Source organism: Mus caroli, unplaced genomic scaffold, assembly GCF_978045245.1.
Source record: "Mus caroli unplaced genomic scaffold, Mus_caroli_1 scaffold_10, whole genome shotgun sequence".
Taxonomy (NCBI): Eukaryota; Metazoa; Chordata; class Mammalia; order Rodentia; family Muridae; genus Mus; species Mus caroli.
The window spans coordinates 91967800-91992305 of record NW_028227265.1 but is presented as its reverse complement, the minus strand read 5'-3'; the positions used below and the strand labels follow the sequence as shown (position 1 = coordinate 91992305).

The following is a 24506-nucleotide window of genomic DNA, read 5'->3' as shown; positions in this document are numbered from 1 at the left end:
GTTCACGCTGACATATATAATGAGGAAAAGGGAGTATAGATTGTTATTCAAACTCTCCAAGCCTTCTTTTAGTTACAAAGTCAACCTAGCTGAAGTATGACTTAAACTTAGAAGCAATCCGTATTTTCATGTCATTGAGGACAAAGGTCTACTCAATAAAGATGGGAGACACAGGTTATCCTGCCTCTGGGCCATTTACTACCACAGCTTGAAGACAGCAGTAAAGGCATTAGGTAACTCTAATCATGTTAGATTCCCTGAGGCAGTGGGCCATTCCTGATTCATCTTGTGTTTAGACGACTGTCAAAATGAAATAAATTGTATTTATTTAATTGGGTTCTATGGCAGGAGAAGGCATTTAGTAAAGTTCACACGATTAGATCTAAACATATACGATTTCAAGCAGAAAATGGGAGTTTAGTGGGCAAAGAAATTTAGCTTTTATTGTATCACCATGACTCTAGTGATACTAAGCTTTCCCAACATCAAATGAGATGATTGTAAGAGAAACGGGCTGTTACCAACCTGCATAAAGGTGGTTAAGTGAATTACTCCAGAACAGGCTATTCTATCTGGTCTTTCTGCTAGAATAAGTTCATACTATTAAAATCTGAGAGTGAAAATTTAAAACTAGTTATTGTATTGCTTATATTAATAGTTGGGACTATATGAGCACAAACAGAGTGAACTGTCTTCTCAGTGGAACATGTTCAAAAAATCGTAGTTACCGTCCTCTATTAAATGGCCAGCCCACCAATGGTCCAAAGCTCTCTGCCATATGGACCATGAACAAGCAATTTGCCTCTGGAATCAAGTCACCTTGTCCACTTGCCTGGCATGGGGTGTCTTGGCAAGCTAGCTTTACAATAATTTAGAGTTTTTAGGAGACTAATAAATGATTTAAAAATCCATTAGCACGGTAGGTAACATGTACTAACTGTTCAATAAACATCCATCATTTATAATACTAGTTTATAAAACAGTATTTTCCTAGGACCCTTGCTTAAATTAACCTTAATTGTAGGGTTTTTTTTTTTTTCTGGAGATCACTCTGGGTATCTAAATATAGTAAGTGGGGCAGAATAAAAGAGGGTAGATGTATGTATGTTTCTTTGTTCTTTCATTGAATGTCTATATGTAGCCACTTAAGAGCCCACCTCCAACAGGAAGACAGGCATCAAGTAAGGGATGGGTTTGTCATTCCACAGTCAAAACTCTGACCCATAATTGTTCCTGTCTGAAAGTATTATAGGGATGGAAATGGAGAGGAGCCTGAGGAAAAGAAGGCCCAGCAACAGGCCCAAAGAGAGATCCAGCTCAATGGGAAGTCCCAAGGCCTGACACTATTACTGAGGCTATGGAGCACTCACAAAAAGGGACCTAGCATGACTGCCCCCTGGAAGACCCAACAAGAAGCTGAAAGAGTCAGATGCAGATATTTGCAACCAACCAATGGACAGAAGCAGCTGACCCCTGACTTTGAATTAGGGAAGGCTGAAAGAAGCTGAGGAGAAGGGCGATCCTGTAGGAGGACCAGCAGTCTCAATTTATCTGGACCCCAGAGATCTCTCAAATACTGGACCACCAAACAGGCATCATACACCAGTTGATATGAGGCCCCCAACACATATACAGTAAAGGATTGCTGGGTCTGTGTTCATTCAGATATGCGCCTAACCCTTAAGAAAATGGAGGCCCCAGGGAGTTTACAGGTTAGGTGGGGTGGGAGTAGAGACATCCACATGGAGAGAGGGGATGGGGAGGAGGTATGGGATGTGGAACAGTTAGAGGATAGATATGGGGGAGGATAAAATATGGAGTGTAAATAAATAAATAAATAAATTTTAAAAGCTTGAATCAAATTAAATGATTAAACGTTCTTCAGAATGAAATTTTCTGGGTGACTAGGATTAAAAAGAATAAACTGTTGCCTCTTACTCCCTCTTCTGATCAGGTTTTTGACATAATCAAAGTGAGAGGTCACAACCTTGGGGAACCCTGGCCTTCTGTCTTCAAGACAGGTCATTATATACGAATCAATTCACAAAACAACAACAACAACAAAGATGTTTCACTGTAATTTTGCCCAATTTAAGCTGTACCAGGGTAGCAATTCCAGCAAAAGGGCTTAGAGAGAGGGAATGGAGAATAGACCATCTCTATCATTAAGAGAGCAGGGACATCTTCATCAGTAAGGCCTGGAAGCAGTACCAATGAGATACTGACTCTGACCCTTGACCAAACACTAGTTTCTTCCTGTTTTCAGTATTCTATAGCAGCTTCTCAGCATCAGATGTTTCTGCCAAATATTCCTTTGCCTGCATCCAAATCCCACAAAAGCATCCCATTACAGAAATGTCTGCTGGGCATAGAAGAAAAGCAGGCAGTGTCTACCATCCTAAATAACTCCTCTCCTATTGCTAATTTCCACATTGCTCCTTCTGTGAGTTACTCCCAACCCCAGGCTAATGAATTAACAAATTACACACACACACACACACACACACACACACACCTGCTGCAAATTAATTGGTAATTTAAAATTTTTATATTCAATGGTAACTAGTAGCCAGCTAAAGAGAATTAAAAGAAAATGTTAGTGCCTTTCCAATCTACCATTGTTTTATCTGCTTAACAACAACAACAGCAACAAAACAGCAGGTATTGAAGTGGTAAAAAGTAAATCAGAAATAATATGTCAATCATATCTTTTCCACACACAGATAAGTGCACATGGATTTTGTCTGGCTTTGGGGGCAGATATAAACCAAAACATGTTTATCAGGATTTTGGAATTGAAAAAGAGCACAGCTGTTTTCGCAGAGCCTGATGGAGAGACAAGGACATGTCTCTGCTTCTAAGATTTGAGGAGGGGGGCAGCATGCAGGGAGAGAATTGAATTAAAGTATAAGTTTCTGAGAGAAGATAACAAAACTAGGTACATTTAATCAGTCCCATAGCCTGCCTCAGAGACCTGAAGATTGCATCACTCTTCAGACTGACAGAGTTGGGTCTATTGGTTGGGTCTATTCTGTCTAAATTCCTTAAAGAACGACACCCAATAAGGACATGTGGAAAATGGTCTGTAATAAGCTCTAAAACATCTGCTTCTGACTCACTTTGTCTCTTTCTGTCTGTCTCCTTCTCTCTCTCCTCTCTCTCTCTCTCTCTCTCTCTCTCTCTCTGTGTGTGTGTGTGTGTGTGTGTGTGTGTGTGTGTGTGTGTGTAAATGTCATAGTACTACTTTTAATACTTGGTATTAAAGCTTCTTATGATGTCATGTTCAGCTTACTTGGATTCACTTACATGAAGAGGGAAATCACAACCACATGAGCCTGAATCTTCTGGTGTCATAAATGTTATCACAACACACACTTAAATTTCCAGAAATATATTTGAGATGTAATTTTAAAATACAGATAAGGGTAAATATCCATATTACACATTTCTTTTACTTAAAAAGTGGCATTGCCCTTTGATTTGGTTCGATCGTTTTTCTTTTTTCTTTGTTAATAACCATTGTTTTAGGTCATGTTCTTCAGTGTATGAGATTAAAGTTGCAATGATAAATATGGCCATTTGGTGCCTTTTAAAAGGGAAATTAAGGATTTAAATCCAACCTCTACCTATAATCAGCAATTTACTCTTAGCTCTATATGATATTCATAACTTTTTTTAAATACACAAGGTTTATTTACTCTATCACATACACATTATAAAATAGAATTTCCTTTTCATGAAAAATAATATATTATGCCAATGCCCTGGAATTCTCAGGACTTGTTACACAGTCATTAAGCAGCAAAGAGGTTTAGATGGATGAATTTGCAAGAGGTCCTCATGGTGAACGGTTGTTATATTGTATTCACTCTAACATTTGTAAATTTTATTGTTGCTGTTGAGGACTATTGAAACTAAGTACTGTACATAGTTAATGCATGCAATTTCATGATGAATACATTGTTAAATAACCAAGTTCTTGGTCATGTTTCATTACTTATGTTTACCCTATTGTATACTAGCTTTTCAGGGTGCTTACTGTGAATAACTGAATGCTTGTGTCCATTGATTGACATCTGTGTTGCCTTGTCCTAACCTCCAATCTCTCTATTCTATTATCTGTTTCCTTTAAGGACTAGATGAAGGATTATATTATGTAGGAAAAGAATATATTTTCAATAAGTGGAAAAGAAAGACTGAACATAGGATAGAGGGCAGGGGGAGTATAAATGCCACATTATTTAAAATAAAATATGAGCCCTAGTTTAGGTACTGGACTGTGTGGAATAGCATTCATGAGTACCCTGTAACGCCAAACTCCTCTCTTCATTTTCAGGTCACAGGCCTCTAGAATTTAAAATATACATGAAATTGTGCACTAATTTTGGACCGGGTTGTTTTAGGCACCCAATGTAGCTCTCTACATAATCAGATCTCACTTAAACTTTAGTGAGCAGAAAAGAAATTCTGCCATGCTGGAAGAAAGTATCAATGCAAACATAACATTATCAGAGAGCATATTCTCCATGTTTTACTGGTAAGAACACGTGCCTCATGTCCAGGAAGGAGTACCAAGGGAAAATGCAAAGACTTTGTCTCAATAACCAAGTATTCCATGTGGAATTTTGAATAATGTACTTAATCTGATTGCTCAAGATTGTAATGAGAAAAAAAAAAGGTCTTCAGATTGATGTCAATGCTTGATAAACAGGTAAACAGTTTGAAGCAATAAATTAGATATGTTTGTTATCATCCATTAAAATAAGATATATCTCTATTTATTGTATTATGTGTTTTCTTTCAATAAAACAAAATTGATGGTATGTTCAGTTAAATTAAAAAACACACAAACAAAATAAATTAATGATGATCATGGAGCTTACATGGTTCTTATTATAAATTCTTTCTTTAGTTAGTCATCAAATAACTAAACATGTGTGCTTTTAATGAGCACACAGATTAGAGGGTATTGTATATACTGAGCCCAGACTGTGATATAAATATATAGAGATTTGCATTTATCTTTCAGTGGGAAACTCACACATTAATTTTACTGCTCTTCAGTTCAAGCAAGTCATACTTTCTCTGAGCCTCTCTCTATTCGGATTCACAAAGCACTGACTGACTCATCTGTAAGACTCATTCCTTCTGGAATGCAAATGTTTGCAAATGTTACAAGAATCTTCTGGCTCCCTTGGTGGTTCAATGGGTCAGCAGCCACCTTCATAACCTTCTCTACCCTTCTCTGCAGTGACATTTCATGACAGCTTCAATTACCAAGACCTAATTTATTTAACAGGCATCCTTTATCATGTGTGAAAATAAAACTATTTTATTATTAACAGATGGCATGGCATAATTAGATTATAATTTTTGCCCAGGAAAGGAAAAAAATGAGTATTACTTTGAAAGGCACTGTATATTCTGCTATGCCTCTTTTGAAAAATTACTAGGCAAGTTATTGAAAAGGATTACAGGGCAGTGCAAACACAATTAAATTTCCTCAAGGAGGACTTATTTTATGACTTTTTATTACAGACACCACACGAGGGATCCCTGCTGTGATAAGTAGGGATTAGAAAGACCATAATTAAGAAGATAAACATGAAAACCTATATATTAAGCATGAGTCATTTATATCCTTAGTATATGATCCCTGCAAATTTCCATCTGAGTCATATTCGTTTTGATAAATACACTCACATGGTGGAAGAAAATATACCTTGAATTATTCTAAAACCAAATCACAAGCCAGAGAAAATTAAAAAACCAGACCAAATTAATATTTTCTCTATTGCTAATAAAAATACATTGGATGCCATCTCCTCTCATTTATTCTATTCCCAGAATAAGTTTCTTAATATGAGCATGTTAATATAATTAGGTCCAGGGTGTTAGATTCCTTGGGACTTGAGTCATATAAGATTGTAAACTACCACAGGAATGCTGGGAACCAAACCTAGGTCCTCTGAAAGAACAACCAATGATATTGACAGCTGAGGCATCTCTCTAGACTTTAATATATCAGGAGTCAGCTGTAAAAATTTGTTGTTTGATAAGTTTTCCTATTTTTAGAATATTCCTTGAAGGAGCTTTAGACAAGTTCTTTACAGGAACTTATAAAGTTGATATAAAGTTACTCATCATTCATCATTAAAGTGCTATTATTTGACTACAATATTCAATAATGATTCAAAGTTGAATGAGGTTGGTGCTTGCTTTTATAGCCCGCAATTCACCTGTAGAAACTCCACACAAAAAAAATTAATAAAAAAAATCTTTAGCAAGAAAGATCTAACTGAATGGGAAGATAGGTGCAGGACAAGGTTTTAGAAATAAATAGTACCAGTGTGAAGATGGTGTTTATGTCAGTCGTCTTCCCAGAGATGTCTATGTTCTTCACTGTAAGCCTTTCAGCATTCCTGTTTCTTCTAGTTTAGTCTCCAAAGTTCCTTTGATATTCTCCCTATGCTAGCTGATTATTCTCTCTCTCTCCCCTCCCTCTCCCTCTCCCCCTCCCCCTTTCCCTCTCCTCCCTCTCCTCCCTCTCCCTCTCTCTCAGTATTACAAATAGCTCATGGATTAACCCTATAAGTAAATGGCTTATATCAGGGATCACATCATTAAAGGGCAAACAGCAAACACTTTAGTCTCTCTGAGTCCCAGAGTGCTTCCAATGTTCCACTTTGGTTTTGTTCAGATATAGGAGACAAACAGAAATAAATTAGTCTGGCTGTGTTCTAGCCAAACATAATTTACCAAACACAGACAATAGGAGGAAATTACCCTGAAGGCTTTCTGTCCCCAGGGCTCCTCTAAAAGTGCACTTTCTAGACTATTGGTTGCAAACTTAGAGTGTTCAGTAACTGAATGTGAGCATCACAGAAAAATGTGAGAACAGTAAGAGTTTCATGAATTCTCAAGCATAATAAATTCTCATTAATTCAAAATCAAATATGTAGGAATCTGATATGTTTCTGGAAGGGTTGTCCAGGACTGCATCATGCATGCTTGATTGTAAAAGTATATGCATATTTTCAATGTCTGTGCCCTCAGTCAACATAACACGACCGAATACTTCCTTAAATATTGTCTAAGTTTCACACTATTATTCGCCATGAGCTACACTGTTTATACTGGACATGCAAAATTTCTCCTCTGATAGAAGCAGAATGTTCTAAGTGTGTAAAATAAAGACAATATTTTTCTACAGTTATTCTTAGCATGTAAAAATATTTGGATAAAAAGCTTCTAAATTTCTCATTTGAATTTCATTAAAAAGTGTTTAATGAATATTTGCTTGAGATTGGAAAACAATTTGCAACAAAACTTAAATGTCCCTAAACATACTCTGCAATTTTTAATTTCATATTTATGTGAAGTAGTAGTCTTAGCATTGAGAATTACAAGATCAAAATATTGATCGACTCTGATACATACTGAAGATGTTTTGCATCCTGTCATATGAAATACTCAGCCAAGATTTAATGTATGAGGCAAAAATAAACAACGATATGCATATCATTAGTATGCAAATATGCTCTCGTCTTTAATAAAATATATAGATCTAGTGAAGTCCTGAGGAATTCAGAGTGAATGTGATTGTTTGACATGAGCTGGCCATGGAAAGGATCAAGGTCTTGGACTCATGAGAAATTGGCAGAGCCTTCCCCCAGATGAAACTCAGAAGTGTGACAAAGCCCTTCTCTTGTTCAAGTGACAATGTGGGCAGTGTGTACAAGTACTAACAATTGACCATTATGTCCAAAACCTAGCACAACTGCAGCCCCCTCTTCCTGGATGTCTACAGCCCAAGATTCTTCAGTACAGTTAACGTCTACTAGAGCTATTCATCAACTTCCTATGTGCTGTACAGAATAAATATGCTGTGGTTCCAGCTGTGGAAAAGTTAGTGCCACTCCATCCGAGTCTGCACAACACACTTGAGCACAGGTTTTCCATCTCTGGGTCTGTTTCACTTCTTCACAACCCCTAATCAAGTTTCAAGGACACAAGCCGCATGGTAATAAAGTTGTTTGTATATAAAAGAATTTGTGAGCCAGGCCTTTAATCCCAGCACTCCGGAGGCAGAGGCAGGCAGATTTCTGAGTTCGAGGCCAGCCTGGTCTACAAAGTGAGTTCCAGGACAGCCAGGGCTATATAGAGAAACCCTATATTTATCAATAAATGATTAACATTCTGTTAAAAAAGGAAACTCTTGGGAGAAATAATAAGTAAAAAATATTAGGAAGATTTACATTAGATTACCTACTTTGAATGTCCCCAGGTGGTACATCTTTATTCTTCCTTTAATTCCATCATACCATGTCCCATATATTCTTATTATATGTCAGTTTATGTACTAAATTATATTACATTAATAATTTATATATTAATGTATACATTAAGTTCTAACTTATTTACCTTATGTTCTATAAATAGTGTATTTAATATGTATTAAACTAATGAACAAGTAAAAACACAGAAAAGAACAAATCAAACATTGAACAAAATAGAACTAAGGCCATCTAATGTCAAATGGAGATACTAGGGAGAAAGGATTTGCTTGGCTCCCACTTCCAGGTTCCAGTCAGTCATATCATGGAAGTCATAGCAGTAGGAGCTGGAAGAAGCTGGCCATGTTATGTCCACAGTCAGAAGAAAAAGGGTTATGTAGGAATGCATTTATAGTGCTCAGGTTATCTTCTTCCTTTAAGAACCAGTCCACAATCTCCGGCATAGGGAATTGCAATGTAGACATTGGTCAGATCTTACCACCACCATTAATGTAATCAAAATAATCCCTTAGATATGCTCATCAACCAATCTCACTGGTGACTCTAGGCTATAGGAAGTTGGCTATTGACACTACCCAACCTGACTCCACTCCATGTGAACACACTTGAACCCTTCATGTTTAAGTAGTAACCTTCCACTCTTTGTCTAAACACTCAGCTCTGTCTCATAATGTATTGCTTTAAAAGTTTAAAATCCCATAATCTGTAACAATTTCATAACTCTTAAAGCCCAAAGTCTCCTAAATTTGAGCTCCTATAAAACAACAAATATGAGTTTTACTTTTCCAATATCTAATAGCATGGTTTAAAATTCCTACTTAAAAAAGGAACAAAACAAAAACAAACAAACAAGCCAGAAGAATCAGTGCATATGAAATAATCACACTCGAGTGAAATAAAATGCATCAGTGAAGACATCAAGCCCTGTAGTTTTAGAATGTATCCTTTAGAACTTGTAATGGCCTCAGCTTAAAAAATCATGAAGCCTCTGCCAGGGTCAGCACACACAGATTTCTCCCTGTGTCTGCCCATTGTGTATGCCCAATTCTCCTTGGTCGTTGTTTATGTTAATTTCTTTCTTTCTCTCTTTTTTTTCTTTTGTGTACTTTAATTTAATTTTTTACTTATTTACTTTATATCCTGCTTACTGCCCCTCCTGGACATCCCTTCCCACAATCCTTCCCCTATCCCCCCACCTTCTTCTCCTCTGAGAGGGTGGAGGCCCCATGGGTATCCTCCACCCCTTGGCACTCCCTGCATTTCTAATGTTGAGTAGTCTCCATTGTAACTGGGGCTTTCCTTCCAAAGCTTCCTAGAATGGCCTTTCCAAGTCTTTCTGGGGGGAGATTCTAACAAATGTCCTACTTTGCTTCTTAGCCTTGCTGCTCTCCAATACCCTTTAATCTTGCATCTTTTGTGCCAGTAAAGCCAATGTCACGTGGACACTAATGCCACATTCGGAGATATAGCCTGTATTCCTCTGAACATTGCAATATCCCCTTCTGTGGTCAGACCTTGAGGTAACTCTCATAAACAGTTAGTCTCCTTCAGCCCAGACCTTTCAGAAGCTCATACTTTCTCTTAATGAACCTGAACTTTCACAGGATAGAACCTTCAAGGATGGAACTTTGCCCTCAGGACATCCTCCCTATGATCCCAGGGCAGCACGGGAGGCTTCTCTTTAGAGGTACTGGTCTCTTTATCAACTAGGACTGCTTTTGTGGCCCCCAGCTTGAATGCTGCCCTGTCTTGAACAAAACAGTTCAACAACTCTTAACTCAAAGCCACTCGGGTTCTCAGAAAATAAACAAAATTATACCTGATTCTTAACCAAAATTGCATAAATTGCTCCAACCACAGTTTCAGATAGAATCTTTGCTCCTCTTGGAAGTCTCACAGCTGGGCCTCTCTAATAGGCATTTCTCAGCAATCTTGACTTTTAAGTGCCCACTAAAATAGCCATTAAGCTTCGCTTCCAGCATTCAATGGATTATCTAGCTCAACTTTCAACCTCTTGCACAGTGCTTCCAAAACCCAGTTCCAAAGGCCTAAAAGGCACATAGTCAAGTTGATGACAGTAAGGACCACTTAGTTTACACTGTTCATCACAGTGTATTGTTATCTGGGTTGCAATGACTGTCACTTTCTTCATAGCCATGCTGTTAAAAGGTGCACAGATATGAATACAGAGCTTTAACTCCTACATGGGGTAGTAAGGCTAATTTTCCTTTTTAGCTAAAAAGAACTAAAAAGTCATTGACCATATTTTCCACATTTTTAAAAACGTATTGAACGTTTCCTTCTGTCTCTGACATGCTAAATATAAAATTTCATTTTTATTTCTCTAAAGTATTTTTAGTTAATAACTATCAGAATAAAGATTATGGAAAGTTAGTAATATTAGAATTTATCAATGAAATTCATAATTAAGTTTAAACTAGCAAATAATGTAGTCAAAGACTTTATTAAGAAATACATTTTATAGGTAGATGTTTAGTATTTGATATTATTTGGCCCCAACTACTATAAGTATGTACTATTCTTTAAAAGCATTTATAATAGATCATATTGGCAAGTCTTTATTACCAGAGCTTTAATATGGAATATGAATTAGAAAAAAAAATTTTTTCTTTAGAATATACCCGATTGATTCAAAAATTTGTCTAAGAAGTAAACGATTCACATATTATAGGTAAATGTAGTATAATGTATAGTCCATAAATTAAAATATTTAAGGCTATTTAACCTTTATATTAATTTCCATGAATTTTATCAATACAAACACACATACATTGTTGTATTTATAAAAATGCAATATGGTATATTGATATCCTAGTGCATGACGGTCTCATTTAGGAAGGCACCAGAAGGACTATCATGAGGTATAATTAAAATATATTCATTTTAGTTGGGAAGATAGAGGGATTGAAGAACAAAGAGGGATGAAGAATAAGAAATACAAGGGACACAATAGTGAAGAGGAAAGGAGAGAAACTGAAGAAGGAGCCAGATCAGAGCAGCCAGAGAAGGAGGTAAAGAGAGGGGGAAAATATTGAAGAGAAAAAAGAAGTAGTGAAGGAGTAAAGGAAGAAGTAAGGGAAGTGAGGAAAGGAACCTCTCAGAGAACTATTGATCTGATATTGTTCCTTAACACACACACACACTACACACACACACACACACACACACACACACAAGATAGACTGCTATCAGATTAGAAAACCTGATTTAAAAAATTCTGGTTTTGTTTTCATCACCTGAAGAAGTTCTCCTGTCTTGATAGAGAGTGGGAACTTAACATGGTCCATTGCTAAGATTTTTATTAGATTTTTAAAATGTATTTACATTCCAAATGTTACCTCCATCCTGGTTCCCCCTTCCTCTATGAGTTCTTCACCCCATCACCCTTCCCCTTTGCTTTTGCTTCTGAGGGGGTACTACCCTCACACTCCCATGAAACTCCCTCCCTCCCTCCCCAGGCCAGCATTTCCTAGGGCATCTCTACAGGATTAAGCTGGTCCTTTCTCACTGAGGCCAGACAAGGAGATCCTCTGCTACCTATGTATTGGGAGCCCAGCTCATGCATGCTCTTGATTGGTGGCTTAGCCTCTAGGAGTTCTGACCAGTGCAGTTTACTTGATATTGTTGTTCTGCCTATGGGGTTGCCATACCTTTTAGCTCATTCATTTCTTCCCCTAATTCTTCCATTGGGGTTCTTGAACTCAGTTCAATGCTTGGCTGTTAAGTATCTGCTTGATCTGTCTCAGTCAGCTGCTGGTAGAGCCTCGCAGAGGACAGCCATGCCAAGCCCCTGTATGCATACACAACATGGCATCAGTAATAGTGTTGGGGTTTGGTGCCTGTGCATGGGATAGGTCCCAAGTTGAGCCAGTCACTGTATGTCCTTTCCTTCAGTCTCTGCTCCATTTTTATCTCTGTACTTCCTTTAGACAGAAACAATTTTGGGTCAAGAATTTTGAAGTTTGGTGGCTGGCTCCATGCCTCAAATGGGGTTCATGTCTATCTATTGGACATGGTCTCTTTAGGTTCCATCTCCCCACTGGTGGGCCTTTTGGCTAAGGTCATTCTCATTGGAGCCTCTCACATCCCTGGTGTCTGGGACTTTCTAGAGGTTCCTCCTAGCCCCCACACCACACTGTTATACATTTCTATTCATTCTGCTGGCCTTCTGGGCTTCTCTCCTGTCTCCTCCCATACCTGATACTGATACCCTTTTTCCCTCTCCTCTCTCATCTCTCACACAAGTTCTCCCCCCTCTCTGCCTCTCATGATTGATTTGTTCCCCACTTTAAGTTGAACTGAAGTATCCATAGCTTGTCCTTCCTTCTTATTAAGCTTCATGTGTCTTCATGCAGGTATTATGAACTTTTTGGCTAATGTCTACTTATCAGTGAGTAGAGGCCATGTATATTCTTTTGGACCCGTGTTACCTCATTTAGAATGATATTTGCTAGTTCTATCCATTTGCATGCAAAATTCATGATGTCTTTGTTTTTAATAGCTGAGTAGTATTCCATTGTGTAAATGAACCACATTTTCTTTATCTATTCTTTGGTTAAGGGAGATTTCAGTTGTTTTCATTTTCTGGCTACTACAAATAAGGCTGACCATGCTGCCAATGTTGAGAAATGTACACTCTTCCATTGCTGGTGGGATTGCTAATTGGTACAACCACTCTGGAAATCAGTCTGATGGTTCTTCAGAAAATTAGAAATAGTTCTACTGAAGACCAAGCTACTCCACTCTTGGACGTGTACCTAAAAGATGCTCCACCATATCACAAGGGCCAATTGCTCTTTCTGAGTTAGGAAACAGGTTTGGAATATAATAGTCCACAGTGGCTGGTTTCTGAGTTAAAGGACAAGAGAGGTGGACACTAAGCAAAGAGATGTCTCCAGATATCTCCAGAGTGTCCTCTGCAACTTTGTCTCTTGTTATCTGTGTTGATCTATGCATAGGAACACAGAAAAGGAGACAAAACCCAGCACAATGAAAAAAATAGATGAAATTATACTTAGGACACAACCCATATCAGAAAGTGTCTTCCCACTGTACTGAACCTAAAATTCCTAACATGATAATCAAAACTATACGGAGGTTTTGTGACTTTTATGGATCTAAATACAAAGAAGCTTAGAGTCTCTCCTCCACAGGAAGTAATCCATCATTATTTTAAGAATCCCTAATAATGTTTTAAGCAACAACGTAAAAAAAATCTAGAATTAAATAAAAAAATGACCAGACACAAAAAGAAATAGAAATACCATAGAAGGTCAAAATTCAAACAATAAAATTATATGAATATACCAAGTATTGTCACAAATTATGAGAAAAAATATAGCAACTCTTCATGATAATAAAAAAATCTCAGAGAAAACTAAAACAGAAAAGTAACACAAACTTGATAACTACAGAAAACTTCCACTGTTAGTCTTTTATTGTGAAAGAGAAAGTTCAATCTTTCTCTCTAAGACACTTAGTTTTAATATTAGTCAAGTACATCCTTTGCTATTTCTTTAAAATTCCATACTGTATTTAAAAAAGAAAATAAAAAGCTGGTGGGAAAAGAGATTACTCAGTGGTTAAGAACACTAGCTGCCATGGTTCAGTTTCAACAACTGTTTGTAACTCCAGAGAGGCTCTCATGCTGTCATGCTCTTCTGGCTTCTTTGGGGCACTGCACACACACACACACACACACACACACACACACACACACACACACACACCATGGTGTACAGGTGTACAGACATGCATACAGGTAAAACACCTACCTATAGCATAAAATAAATACAATCTCAAAAAAAAAAAAGCTTAAATGTCATGCTGGAAAACCAATCTACTAAGATACAATAGGGTCATCATAGGTATTCAAATTGGAATATAAAAACTATAAACTATAATTTATAGTCTTTGTTTCTACTATTATAAGTTTAGAAAATCCATAGGAACTGACAAAATTATTGAGCCTGTAACCAACCAAAGCAAGCAGATTAATATCCTAAGATGGTTTTATCCCTCTATATCATGAAGAAAGAAGTGAAATATGAAACTAAAATTACATTTATATTAGAACTTAAAGAAATAAAAATTATAGGCATAAATCTAAAAATAAATTAGGTTAATCTATATGAAGAAGATACAAAATTCAGATGAAAGCAACCAGTGGTCTATATAAGTATAGATGGTCCATGTCCATTGTTAGGTAACTATCTCATCTAAACTGAATTATTCCATGATAGAAAGTAGTAGGAGTCTTGTAGAACCAAGAATGAAAGGAAACTTCAAATGACTAACAGTTGAAAAGATTCCAAATACCCCTCCTCATGGCTCTAGAAGCAGTTAGCATTAGTGAGGACAAGGAGACAGTTCCTTGTCAGCTGTCAGCAGTTAGCCATAGTCCTAAGGTTCTTTCCATGGTGGCTTTTATAGGTTGCCAGTTATGCTGTGGTACCCTTGCCATGGTATAGGTTCTTTGGAACATGCTCTTGTAAGTAATCTCTCCTCACCCATTCAAATAAACCTAATAAACTCATTAGTGTGCTATGGCATACTCAGGAAGAATTGATTCTGTGCTGTGTTTGGTGTACTATCTGGATTGAACAGGAAAGTGTTCATGCCTCAGGGGCTGGGTGGGGGGGGGGGCGCAGAACAGAAACATCATGATTCAGTATTGTCAAGATATCCGTCCTTGTCAATTTGATTTATAGGTTCTGTGAACTTCATTGCAAGTCTCAGTAAGTTATCTTGTAGATTTCAATAAACTCTTTTTAACATTTGCAAGGCAAGACAAATGCAGAGAATAGGTTGCATTGTTCTAAAGGAGGAGAAAGTTGGATTCAGGACACTGCTTGACTTAACATTCACTATGAAGCACAAACCTCAAATGATCAAACAAGTAGATGGTGGAAGAGGGGGCAGGGCAGAGGTCTGAAAAATACCCATGGGGTGATTTTATATGATAAAATATAATAGAAATGTTATACTGAACTTCACTGAAATAAAAACAATGAAATAAAATGAAAGTAAAAGACATAAAAATCAGGGGAGACATAAGTGAAAGGACATAAGTGAAAGAGGGCTTATGTAAAATATATACCTAGTCAATAAAAATCAATGATGAGAAAGAAAATAAACCTACTAAAATCAGGTCAATGTCCTTAATAGAATCTTCTCACAGAAAATATGCAGATGGGAAATATGCTTGTGAGTGAATTTTAGCATCATTCAGTACCCATGTAATGAAAATGAACTGCTCTACCTTTAAGAACTTACTAAAATGGCCAAATATGTAAGTCTCAGTGGCTGATCCAAAACCTGCCTGCATACCCTCATGCTCCCCAACATGATGATAATTGAAGATAGCTGTCAAACACTAAGAAATGTTACAATTAAATGTTTTCATTCACAAAAGTTGCCTTGGTCATGTCTCTGCACAGCAATGGAAAAGTGACTAATATAGCCAGGTATATATATCCACAAAACAGAACACTTTATTTGAGAAACTGGCAACAAGGACCCACATAAGGTAGAAGGACATTTACCCCAAATATTGTCCCCTTAGCTCTATACATGGTCCATAGCATGCAAATGTTCTAACCCACACAGTACACACATGCACACATGTACACTCACATGCACACATGTATACACATATCCATGCACAAACACATGCATGCACAGAGAAGAGAAGAGGGGTGTGAATTAAAAATAATGATATATTTATATATACATCCAACAATGTGATGGTTTGTGTATGCTTGGCCCAGGGAATGGCACTACTAGGAGGTGTGGCCCTGTTGGAGTAGGTGTGTCACTATGGGTGTGTTCTTTAACCCTCATCCTAGTTGCCTGGAAGCCAGTCTTCTGCTAGCAGCCTTCAGATGAAGATGTTGAACTCTCAGCATCTCCTGAGTCATACCTGCCTGGATGTTGACATGCTTCTACCTTGATGAGACTGAACTGAATCTCTGAGCCTGTAAGCCAGCTCCAATTAAATGTTGTCCTTATAAGACTTGCCTTTAGGGTTGCAGATCCCTTTAACTCCTTGGGTACTTTCTCTAGCTTCTCCATTAGGAGCCCTGTGATCCATCCAATAGCTGACTGTGAGCATCCACTTCTGTGTTTGCTAGGCCCCGGCATAGTCTCACAAGAGACAGCTATATCTGGGTCCTTTCAGCAAAATCGTGCTAGTGTATGCAATGGTGTCAGCGTTTGGAAGCTGATTATGGGATGGATCCCTGGATATGGCAGTCTCTAGATGGTCCATCCTTTCATCACAACTCCAAACTTTGTCTCTGTAACTCCTTCCATGGGTGTTTTGTTCCCAATTCTAAGAAGGGGCATAGTGTCCACACTTTGGTCTTCATTCTTCTTGAGTTTCATGCGTTTAGCAAATTGTATCTTATATCTTGGGTATCTTAAGTTTTGGACTAATATCCACTTATCAGTGAATACATATTGTGTGAGTTCCTTTGTGATTGTGTTACATCACTCAAGATGATGCCCTCCAGGTCCATCCATTTGGCTAGGGGGAACAACATGATGAACTAACCAGTACCCCGGAGCTCTTGTCTCTAGCTGCATATGTATCGAAAGATGGCCTAGTCGGCCATCACTGGAAAGAGAGGCCCATTGGACTTGCAAACTTTATATGCCCCAATACAGGGGAATGCCAGGGCCAAAAGAATGGGAATGGGTGGGTAGGGAAGTGGGGGGGGGGGTATGGGGGACTTTTGGGATAGCATTGGAAATGTAATTGAGGAAAATACGTAATAAAAAAAAAAAAAAGACTCGCCTTTAGCCAGGCAGTGGTGGTGCATGCCTTTAGTCCCAGCACTTGGGAGGCAGAGGCAGGCAGATTTCTGAGTTCAAGACCAGCCTGGTCTACAAAGTGAGTTCCAGGATAGCTAGGGCTATACAGAGAAACCCTGTCTTAAAAAAAAAAAAAAAGTTGCCTTGGTTAGAGTATCTGTTCACAGCAGTAAAACCATAACAAGGTTGCTACCAAGAAGGATGCTGAGCATGAATGGAAGTAACAGCAAAATAAAAATGAAATGAAACTGCAACAGCCTGGAACTCAGAGATTCAGGAAACCTGAGAAACTGTAAGCCAACAAAACACACAAGAGGCATATCAAAATATATCATAATTTCTGAAAGGAAGTGATTGGAGGGTTTCAAAATCAGCCTGTAGTGAGGGGGAAAATGTCCCCAGGAACCAAGTTACAAATCACTATAGGCATCCACCAAGAGCAACACAAAACACATCTCAGAGCTGCTTAGTCCTTGAGTTCATTCACTGACTTTATCTCCCAGTGAATGAGGGCCTTAGAGAGTAAGAGAGGCTTCCTCAGAGCTGGCTCCTTGTGCCATAAGAAGCCTAATGATTCCACCTAATCAGAACTGAGCTCCAGGTAGCAATGGGCAGAGTCTTTGCACAATACAAAGAATTTTAAGAGATGTTTCAGAAGAAATTGATTTGAGCAGTCAATGACATTAGAGACAATTTATAACAATGACTTCAGTACTCATAAGAACAGAGATGGCACCAGAGGCAAAGAGAAAATAAGAATCCTGCCCAGACATCACAGTGTGAGGTCTAAATACCAATCCCAGACTGTCAAATCCGCCCTTCGGTGGATAAACCATTATGGAACAGTATCTCTGGTGTAGATGGAAATGATAAAAGAGGCAAGAGAGTACTCAATCAATTTATTTGAATAAAATATGCAAAATAAGACAGTAAACTGCAATAAGACTATACAAAAGACTGGTTTATTTTATGGGAAATTTTCCTATTATTATTATTATTATTATTATTATTATTATTATTATTATTATTATTAATTTGTTTGTGAATGGAGTTCCTTAAAAGTGTACTTCCTACCTGACAGGTAATGATTATAGACTACGCACTTTCTGTGTGTAAAAGTATGAGAAACACACATTATATTATATGGCCCCTATTCAAAATTGAAAACAAACAAAATAATATGCAGCATACCCTTTAAAGATAAATATTTAAGTCTCCACATACTTAAAATTTTATGTTATACATAGTTTTAGCTTTAGATAAACTACCTTCTGAAATCTAACTGATCTAATAGTGAAAGCATCTAGGTTCAGTATTATGCAGCTATTTATTCAAAACAGCATGGATAACATTAGTTGGCAGATGGTGAGGGTCAAGCTTTTAAGTCTAGGTCTGGAATAAATAATTATTTGACACGGAAAAAGAAAGTGACAGAGTCAGGATATTTAATTCATTAGGACAAAGTGCCAAATAATTTTATATGTTAGACAGTAACTTTTGCAAACATATGCTTAGAAATTATAGTATTTTGGAAGTTCTAATAAAACCAGATAAACAGTGTTCTGAAATGTGTAATCTGAATGATTCAGCAAGGGAAAATGAAAAAAATGAATGAAAAATGAAAAAATGAAAAAACAAAGTTGAAAAAAATGAAAAAAAAGTTTATTGTGTTGAAATGACATGTATTTGTCTTGAAAATGAGAAAAAAACTAATATAAATACTCATCTTTCAAACCATAAAGTTAAAAATTGAGCTACAAATAAAATTATATATATATTTTTTCTTCCCAAATTCAATATGTCATCTGAGCCATTAAAAATAACTCTATCTGGATTATATTGCATGGACTCAGGTGTAGTTCAGCTGCTGAAAACTTGCTTAGCAAGCACATGGCCCTGGGTTCAATTACCAGTACTTAAAGATTTTTTAAATTTTTTTATTAGGTATTTTCCTCATTTACATTTCCATTACTATCCCAAAAGTCCCCCATACCCCCCCCACTCCTCTACCCACCCACTCCCACTTCTTGGCCCTGGCGTTCCCCTGTACTGAGGTATATAAAGCTGGCAAGACCAATGGGCCTCTCTATCCACTGATGGCCAACTAAGCCATGTTCTGATACACATGCAGCTAGAGACACGAGCTCCGGGGTTCTGGTTAGTACATATTGTTGTTCCACCTATAGGGTTGCAGATCCCTTTAGCTCCTTGGGTACTTTCTCTAGCTCCTCCATTGGGGGGGCCTGTGATCCACCCAATAGCTGACTGTGAGCATCCACTTCTGTGTTTGCTAGGCCCCGGCATAGTCTCACAAGAGACAGCTATATCAGGGTCCTTTCAGCAAAATCTTGCTAATGTATGCAATGGTGTCTGCGTTTGGACGCTGATTTTGGGATGGATCCCCGGGTATGGCAGTCTCTAGATGGCCCATCCTTTTTGTCTCAGCTCCAAACTTTGTCTCTGTAACTCCTTCCATGGGTGTTTTGTTCCCAATTTTAAGAAGGGGCAAAGTGTCCACACTTTGGTCTTCTTTTTTCTTGAGTTTCATGTGCTTTGTATCTTGTATCTTGGGTATTCTAAGTTTCTGGGCTAATATCCACATATCAGTGAGTGCATAACATGTGACATAGTACTACTGGAGGATCCTGCAATACCTCTCCTGGGCATATATCCAGAAGATGTTCCAACTGGTAAGAAGGACACATGCTCCACTATGTTCATAGCAGCCTTATTTATAATAGCCAGAAGCTGGAACGAACCCAGATGCCCCTCAACAGAGGAATGGATACAGAAAATGTGGTACATTTACACAATGGAGTACTAACTACTCAGCTATTAAAAAGAATGAATTTATGAAATTTCTAGACAAATGGATTGACCTGGAGGGCATCATCCTGAGTGAGGTACTTAAAGATTCTTACGTCAACCAATAATTAAAGCTTCTCTTCTGTCTAATTTAGACAAATACATTATAAGAAAATAACACAATACAAGAGTTGAATGATGATTTCTTATTCTACCTTCAGAGACATTCAATTGATAAAATTCAACTGATAGTACATGCAAGTTTACAACATAAATATTGAAGAGATTTATCCTTTTGAACACTGAATGGTTATGTAACTAGAATTCAGATCCTCTGATAGTTCAGTGTGTCTGTAACTATAAAATTTAGTTTATTCTAAAAGTGAAGATTTTAAAATTTTAGACATGTGTATGTGCCTTGAGTTACATATGCTTTATGTCTAAGTTACAGTACACTGTATTTTAACTGGTAAGATAGATTAAAGCTATACATGACAAATTCTTTGGGGATGATAAATCACAGAATGCCCCTTCTTCACAGGTAAGACAGATGTTGATATTTTTCTGATATGATCATCCATTAAATTGCTTTGGGAAGTGATTGTTCACTTCAAAGTAAATGAAAGTCTAGATGTTTTCCTTTTATATGAGATGATTCTGTTGGCTTTCTCAATGATCATTTACCTCACTTACCGTAACAATTTCTTTAAACAACAGATTATCTTTTGCATACTTCACAAAACAGCAAGATCTGTAAAGGGAGACAATTTGGATTGTGCTATACATTCCTTCTAACTACAAAGTCCTTCTAACTTCCTAAGTCCTTTTGGCCTCTTTCTTCAAGAGTGAGACAGCATTGGGAATTTCTTGTTAGTGCCTATTACACTTTCTGCTGCCAAACATGGTGTGTACTTGAGTATGTTTCAGTTGTAGCAGTTTCGAAAGGTCTCCAAGGAGAAGAACAAGACAACTTATTTGTTGCTGCTGTTCTCACTGTTGTTTGGAAAAGGGCAGCCTGCCAAACCCCAGGTGATGGGCTTTGTATGTTTTGGAGGTCATTCACAACACATTTTTTTCCTTTGTGAGATTTCATTTTAGGTTATAATAAAGTTTTGTGATATGTATTGTCAACACTGCATTTACAGCTATATTTACTAAATGAAACATTGTTTTTTTTAATTACTTATTGATTATAGTATTTCTCAATACCCATCCAGAATGCCCTTAGTAAAAGGAAAAAATCATGCCAGATCTACTTTAAAATATTTCATTGAATTATATCATTTAAAATATTTACATAGTAATAAAATCCAAGGGCCTTTCAAATGCTATTCAGCTATATAGGATAGGACCTATTATTATATCTTTATATTCTTAGTATATTCATTCTTTCCTCTAACATTCTTCTCAATATTTGTTCTTATTCTTGCTTGAGTAAACCCACCATCATTCATTCCTATGGCACATTTTACGTATGATCCTCCCCCCCCCCCACACCCCCAGACAGTCTCAGAACTTCCTACTACATCCTTAATTTTTATTTCAAAGAGCATTTCACAATAGCTCTCTTTACCACCTCAATTTATCATAGCCTGCTTCCTTATCTTTCTTCCTCAGTTCTGGCTTTACTGTTAATCATAACATGATTCCTAATTACAGTAAGACTCCCTAAAAGAGTGTCCCTCTTTGAGGGCCATTTTTACAATTATCTAGTTCCTGTCTTCATTGGCCATGACTGTTCAGTCTGGGAAAGGGGCTAAGTTATCACATTAAATTGAGTGTTGAACAAACTTAGTGTTGGTTCAGTTGAAAAGAAGACAAGCAATGTCATCTACAATTCAACTGAGTCTGTCCAACATTAAAATAGTCAGACACAAACATCAAGGGAATCAATAATGATGGGATGCTATTTGGTGTTATCTATGCCTTTGGATCTTGATGGGCATCTCTTCCCTTACGTTAGGGAGGTTTTCTTCTATGTTTTTGTTGAAGATATTTCTTTTGCATTGTTTCTAATCCTATGATTCATAGCTTTAGTCTTTCTTTACAGTGTACCAGATATCCTCCTCCCCCTCCCCCTTGGTTTTTGGACTTGGTATTTTCTTTGAGGAAGGGAATCAGTTCCTTCAACTTATATTCAATTCCAGATGTCCTCCCTTCTATTTTTATCTAACATATCGATGAGACTTAGCTGTGAAATTTTTTGTTTTGATTTCCTAAATTTTTCATTGTAGTTTTTATTTTAATTGGATGTTTCTTTAGAAACGATATCTATATATTAAATGATTTGCATATCTTTGATTCATTATTTCATTCACTTCTTTGTTCTGTTTGTTCATTTGTTTGTTTTTCATTCCTAATTACATCATTTATCCATACTGTCTTTGGACTATTTGGTCATGCTTCTTATTTCTATTTTGAGATCATTTTCTGTATATCAACTCAGTCGCTATGCTTAGGTGCTAACTTTTAATGGAAACATTGTTTTGGTTATTATATTTGTTTATATAAGACATGACCACAGTATCTGATTAAGGTGATTTGTAGTGTTTCTTCAACTTATTTATCTTTGTTTAACGAATATTTAAAGATGTTATTTTAATTTGTCAGATTTTTGATTAGGTTCCATTTTTCATCAATTCAGCAAGTCAGTTCAAGTTAAGTGAGGTTCTCATGAATCTCAGAGAGGTACTCACATCTTTTCCTCTTGCAGATGGGTGCTAATAGAGTTGGTGGCTTAAGTCTAGAATCCCTACCTGAGAAGAGGGAAGGAGTTGAGTTCAGAAAGTAGGCTCAGGGCATGTTATACTCAGGCAGATCAAGGGAGTGGATCAGGGATACTCTGGCTCTAGTGCCCTTCCTAGAGAGGGACAAGCATTCAAATAGCCAGGGTGATATATTTATACAGTGTAATGCTCTTCAGCGATTAAGGAAAACAGATTATGGAAGTAGTAGACAAATGAATGGGGCTGCTAACAATCATTCTAAGTAATGTAATCCAGAACAGAACGATAAACATTGAATATTTTCTCTCATCTATGACTGTTAACTTTGAATCTTCAAATGTGTGTGTTTCTTTTTGAGTATCTTTCGAGGTCATTAATTGCTATTTGGCCTTCTGGGAGGCTTTCTAGAGAAGAGAGATACAACATATTGGTATCAGGATTAAAGATGAATAATGGAAAAGCAAAAGTTAAATCCGAGTGAAGAGAAAGGTAACAGAGACAATATAGAGAGCAATAAATAACATTAAAGGCCTTTCAAAAATCACTGCTATTATGGAATCGTGTATATAAAATTATTAAATTTATTTATCCTGCAATACGGCAATGCCAGAAAGTAACAAACAAGCAAAAGTCCAAAAACGCAATAAGGTATTTTTCTAAAATATTAGTCAGCACAAATTGATCTTGATGATTTTTTTTTAAGAGCACAAAATCCAGTGGGTAAAAAGGGAGCTGACAAGGTAATTCGAATAAGATTAAAACACATCTTACAACACTTCCCAGGGAGTAAGAAAAAATTTAAATGACAGAAGAACAACTTCTCCCTTTGCTAAAGACTCTTAAGTGTGGAGGTGTTTATTTTACTATTTTGCAAAATTTGTAATTTATAGATCTTGCTTTAACATTATTTTCTTAAAACATACATAAGCATTTTCACAAGTAATGACATTTGATTTGACATTGTTAGTACTCATTATTTTATTGCTATTAATTAATGGTGTCTATTATTACTTATTTTTATTGGATATTTTCTTTATTTACATTTCAAATATTATCATCCCCTTTCTAGGTTTCCCCTCCGGAAACCCCCTATCCCATATATGCAAACCACATATGTGCAAAAGGCCAAGGTCAGACCTATGCAAGCTCTCTGATAGGTTGGTTCAGTCTCTGTGAGAACCTAGGTTAGTTGATTCTGGGTGTTTTTTTGCCATGTCCTTGATCCATTTTTTCCTTCTATAATCTTTACTTCACCTTTTCTGAATTTTGTAAAGCAAACTTATCAATAATATTGTATTCATATATAGTGCAACTTAGCTTGAAATGTTACCATTTTGAGTATATTGTGAAATAAATAGATTTAAAGTGAGTTAACCATTTTAACAAATATTTCTACTATTTAAAAGGTAACATAAAGCTGGGCATGGTGGCATATGCCTTTAATCCCAGCACTTGGGAGGCAGAGACAGGCACATTTCTGAGTTTGAGGCCAGACTGGTCTACAGAGTGAGTTTCAGGACAGCAAAGGCTACACAGAGAAACCCTGTCTCAAAAAAACAAGATAAATAAATAAATAAATAAATAAATAAATAAATAAATAAATAAAATAAAAATAAAAATAGAAGGTTACATAATTGAATTATATTTCTTTCTTGTAGGAAATGGTAGATTTATCTGTGCGTATGTGCTTGTGTGTGTATCTGGTACACGTGTATGTGTATGCATTTCATGTATGAATAAATGTGTAAGGCATTTCGTCAATTAAAAATTGCAAAATAAAATATTATTGAAATTTAAGACAGATTATCTTGTAAGCAGACCAAAAATTTAGTACACGTTTTGC

At 36.8% G+C, this 24506-nt stretch overlaps 1 protein-coding gene across 1 annotated transcript in view; it reads right to left on the bottom strand.

Annotated features, from left to right (window-relative positions):
• Positions 1-24506, bottom strand: part of Sgcz (sarcoglycan zeta) — a 1088618-nt gene that overhangs the window by 531428 nt on the left and 532684 nt on the right. The window lies entirely within an intron of this gene.